The sequence below is a fragment of the Phaethon lepturus genome, unplaced genomic scaffold, assembly GCF_000687285.1.
Source record: "Phaethon lepturus isolate BGI_N335 unplaced genomic scaffold, ASM68728v1 scaffold33016, whole genome shotgun sequence".
In the NCBI taxonomy this organism is placed as follows: Eukaryota; Metazoa; Chordata; class Aves; order Phaethontiformes; family Phaethontidae; genus Phaethon; species Phaethon lepturus.
Window position 1 is genome coordinate 23,377 of NW_010549111.1, and position 5,529 is coordinate 28,905.

The window sequence follows — 5,529 nt, forward strand, 5'->3', positions numbered from 1 at the left end:
GGCATTGGAACAGGCTGCCCAGGGAGGGGGTGGAGTCACCATCTCTGGGAGTATTCAAAAATCGTGTGGATGTCAAGACATGATTTAGGGGACAAGGTGACGCTGGATTAATGGTTGGACTTGACGATCTTGAAGGTCCTTTCCAACCTCAGTGATTCTGTGATTCTGTGATTCTGTGATTCTGTGAATTGCCATATCTTGACTGACAGCTCCTAGGAGACTTCTCAATATAGTCAAATCTGACATGAGTACTGAAATACCTGAATACATCAGTGCCTAATAGTATTGCCTAACTTCACTCCCATTTTATATTTCCTGTTAAACTCTGAGCACTTTAAAAACGTTACTTTCTAGATAGCATTGCATTAGGCATCATGTAGTAAGGAAGGAGGTGGAACCCAAGAAGCTGGCAGGAGTGAGAATCCTAAAGTATTTTAATGAACTCACTTGTGGTAGTAGTTGTAACTCTTTTAATTTGTTTAGCAGAATTTGTGGAATTGGGAATTTGCTGATTGGTTTTACTTTCATAGTTGGAGTATGACTTTATTTGGGTTCTTCAAAAGTTCAGCTTAGCAGTATTTCCAAGTCTTGCTTGGTCTTATTGCAAGAGCTCTTTTTCATTGTTGTGATGGCTTGTAGAGACCTTTTACAAATGTGAACACAGCTTCTTGTCATCTGGCAGAACTTGGTACATGCCACAAGTGCACCTATACATTTACTTGGAAAAATCTGTGGCACCCACCTTCGTGTTGAATGCAGAGAAGGTTGAGATGTTTTGGAGTAATAACTGATGTCTAACAGACTGGTTAAAGTCTGATTAGTACAATGTGTCCCATGAAGATAATCTAACTCTTGTGCTTCTAGCTCATGTATACATCACCCTGCCACAGGCAGCATTCTTAATGGAATATTCCATATTTGGCTGCTTAAGAGTATGTCCAGGCTATGTGCAGCTACTAGCATTTTCATTCTAACTTGAAAATCTTGTCACTTCCATATGGTTTGGGACGTCTGACGTTCAGCAGACAACTGCTGCTTTTTCAAAAGCTGCAGCTAGGCAGTGACCCAGCTGGTATCACCTCTGATATCATCTGTTGCTTCTTGATGCTCTTCTTCTCCAGCTGCAGTGGTGGCTTTGTCAAATTCTGTAACACCTCCGACTTCTAGCAATCTCTCATGTCACAGATGACAGGATCGCACATCCTTTCATGACCACATTTGCTGGCTAACTGTGGGTTCCTGCAAAGACATAAAAGGCCTGTGAGAGCATTTCCAACTGATTTATCTTTTGCTTGAAAGACAAGGAAAAAAAAATCACTTTTAATGGATGATATGCTGGGAGGAGATAAAATACTTGATGGGGTTAGTGGTGATAACATTAAGCAACTCTCTTCTGCCATTGGGTGGGTATCCTGGGGACAGCCTGGTATCTTAGATTATGGCTCCAGGAAGCACAGCAAAGATATTCTTTTTCTCTTACAGCATTTTTTGTTTTCAACTCAAACACCTGAAACTCTCAGATCTAATTTTCCACTTGGTCCCGTCAACACCAACTTAGAGCAAGACAGTTCCAGAGTTGGTGTCTGGCAGGCAGAAATCCTTGAGCTCAGAGAGTGAGCAGTGGCTGCTGGTTGGTCCTCAGTTCCTCCACAGATCATGTAGAAGTGACTGTTTTCCCAAATCGTGACTACAGTTCTGTTCTGCCACTGTGTAATCTCCACATAATTTAAATAACTTCCCATTTTTCTTGGGACTCTGAAATGAATAGGTTTATTCTGAGATTAGCAACAGCGCCGTTTTATGACCACTTAAAGCCAGCCCCACTGCTAAAAAAGGTTTTATTCTTCCTAACTTCCTTCTCCCATCTGCCAGCACAGACATTCACATGGCCCTACCATGAACTACAGCAGGGAGCCAACGACTGTCCTTGTTTTCTTTCCTGGATTAGTTTTTACTCAGATTTAGTTCACCACGCAGCCACATGGACATTTGCTGTCCCAGGGGAGGAACTGGCACAAGGTGAGAACAAGTAACTAGGCGTGGGAGGAAGACCTGGACTGCATCCTTGGGTATGGTGCTAGTTCATATCAGCTTGACGAACATTATCTGGAGACTTCAGAAAGCTGAGGAAAATCCTCCATGTGCTCCCACTGTAAATGTGAGCTTGTGCTCTGCTATCCTCTGGTTTAAGTGTGCACAAAGTGGATTGCTAAGCAGATTCTTCCCATTCAAACACCACTTCTAGGCTTCAGCACATCTTGCTTGCCTTGAATAAATGGCCTGTTTAACAAAAATATCCCACTGCAGACAGATCTCTTCATGACTCTGTTCCATTTTCCTTAAATAGGCTTTTCAGTATGCATAATTATTGCTGCTCCACCACTGACTTAGCTTCTGGTTGTTCAGGGATGTAGCTGTAATGACAGAGCTCTCCCTCCGCAGTCACGCATTGTGTCTGCCTGGGAGCCTCTTGCTGGGAGTCATTGGTAGGTGGGATGAGCAAGTTGACCACCACCTTCCCTTAGATACAGACTGTGTGTCAGTGCCTCCAGGCAGCACTTTGGTATTTCTGTGATCCTGCACTCAGGTAGCATCTCTCCCCCAGAACTAATGTTAGCTCTGTTATAGTTTTGGAAAGTGATTTATCGATTTATTTTTCTTCTCTTGTATGTTGGAAAAAGCAATGTCTTTGACATTGCCTTCAGGTGAGGAGGAAATTCAGCCTTGCAGCAACTGTGGCCTGATCTCTTCTTTTTGCTGAGGGAGCAAAGGTATGAATCCAGCAGTCATCCAAACAACAGAGTTCTAGAAATATCTGTGGTAGAAAATGGTGTTACTTCTACTCTTCTTTGATACAGCTGAGAGGAGTCTGTTCCAAACCTGCAGCTTCGTACAGACTGCTAGGAACCTTAGTAAGGGACTCTGAAGGTAGAAGTATAACAAAATGAGATAGACTAGACCTTTTGCACTTGCCTTTCTTACCTCTAGTTTCTTTCTTTAACAGTTACATACAAATCGTATCATCATAAAGCATGGACAATCACTTTACGTAAAGCGATGAATCTATGGACCGCCAACAACGTCTTGTCCGAAATCACAGAATCTAGCTGAATGATAACATCTCTCCTAGCTTGTAATAGTTTTTCTTGCATTTCAGACAAGAAATCTCTGTGAATAATGTTTGATGTACAGTTAAACTAATTGTAAAGGCAGAGAGACGATTAGACTCACAACAAATAAAAGTAAGTCCCAGACATTAAGAAGAAACATTGAGATAATCAGGAAAAGTATGGGCCTCAGTGGCAGCAGATATTACATCTTATGAAAAAGTAATGTGCTGTTCAGAGAAAAAAAAGGGAAAAAAATGGTGACTATGGGATCCATTTCTAAATAGTGTAGGAATGAAAGAGAAATACAGAAATAGGAACAGGCAAAAAGCTGGAACATATTGTCATGTGCTGAAAGTTATTAGTAGCTTGTTTTTCAACACTGCCTGCAGCCCTCATTGATTTTGCAAGAGCTGTGGGTGCTCAGCACTTTCACAATTAGGCTGTAGAGCCCAATACTTATCCAGCTGCAATCAGAAGGAGACTTTCTGTCTGCTGCAGTGGAGTCCAAATGACAGTGTAAAAGAGAGGACTCATCCCTGGGACAGCACTGTCTATCTTAGTGTTTGCTTTCTGATGGGCTGATAAGGAATGCTCAGTAGGAAGAATAACCCATGAAGCTGGGTAGATGCTCAGCAGGAGACTAGGGCAAGGCACACAAAAACCTCTGAGGTTTCAGGTTTAGGTACAGGCTTTTCTGTGCAAGAAAAACAGAGGGTTGAAGAGAAAATCCTTGCCATGTGTCCTTCACAAAGCTAAAATATTTTAAACCTCAGCAGCTCTTGTGCAGTCAGGGCTTTCTTCCTCCTTTATTAACAGCCCCTAAACTGACCTCAGACTGAAAGGACATCACTTAATGTTCTGGGCCTGCCTTCTTTTTTCTTTTTACTCTTTATGTGGCTATTCCCATAAAAATCTAATGGTATCTTTCAGCACAGCCTACAAATGGAGCTAGACCATCACCTGCCCTGGTTAGTTGCACCTGTAAATTAAAGTTTTACTCTGCTCTCCCTCAATTTGGGGATGTACTTTTATTTAGGATAGGGAAAACCAAGTCTGGAAAGGTGCTATAGAGATTTAGTCCCAGTTCTGCTGATGGGACTGGTAGAATTTGCTGCAAATGATAAAGTGTGAATGTTTGTCAGAGCATGCAAAACCCCATGCAATGCCATTGATGGTCACAGGCTGCCTGTGACACTTGGGCAAAAGTTTAGCACATGGTTACTTTCTCGTCAAATAATTTCACTGGAAGATTTGTGAGCTTTCACAGTGTTGAATCAAGGTCTTTGCATCACCTGAAAGTGAAACTGATTTCAGAAACAATTTCACAGGCAGAAGTGAACTGTAAGAACAAAACCATTCTCAGACCTAGATAAGATGTCACATTAACACCTGAAACAAATTGGGCAGGACCACCTATTTTTAAGATCTGTGATGAAACCATTGCTTCTAGTTCTGTGTCTTGCTGAGCTGTCTTTAGAAGCCGGTGTTGTTTATCCCTGTGCTTAGGACCGAAGCAAAGCTTGTCATTTAAATTTCTAAGGGCTTATTTTGGAGCTGTAGGTAGATCTCTGATACATGTGTGTACAAACCTTGTGTGGACTCTGCAAAACAGATCTTCATGTTATTACTGGAGTTCAAATTCAAATGACATAACCATTTCCTTTTTCATCCTTTGATAATATAAAGTGGTGCATCCTTTCCTCTGTGGAAGTTTTTAAAGGTTATCAGCCCTTTCTGCCACTGAATTTCAAGTTCTTATTTTGTTTTCAAATGAACTGAGCCAACAGGCAAAATTGAATTGTAATGTACCGGTCTGCTGAGAATATTTCTTCCCCAGAGGTAGAGCTGCAAAGTGGTTTAGATGGTGGGCTATTTTTGTTGGTAAATTGTAGGGTTAGTGTTTCAATCCCATCAAGTTCCCTACAAGTTACACCCAAATACCAAATTCCTTTTCAAATCAGTAATCTTCTTTATAATGTGAAACAAAAACAGTAGGAGCATTTTGAACACGTAGGAGAACTGCTTTTTGGTAAAGTACTAATTAGATCATTTAAAATGCAAATAAGAGATTGAACAAGATCTGCTATATTAATGTAGTTACAAATGATGGAGAACAGTTGAGTTCTGCAAAAAATGCCTTTCGGCATGCTCTCCATTTTGGGAACTGTGAGTACTTACTGCTAATGCTGACCACAGTTAGGGAAGGTATCTTTTAAGGAAGGTAGACGGTGGATTACTGTGGGTTTTGTCACTTACTGTCATAAACTGTTGAATAGCAGCCTCATATGATGTCAGGTTTCAAAATTCTATTCATTTCCTTACAGCTTAATAGGCAACATTTAGTGTCAGTTTGGCTATAACTTGATCTGTACTCTAGGAGATTAAGAAAGTTACATATAAAATACATATATATATGTGT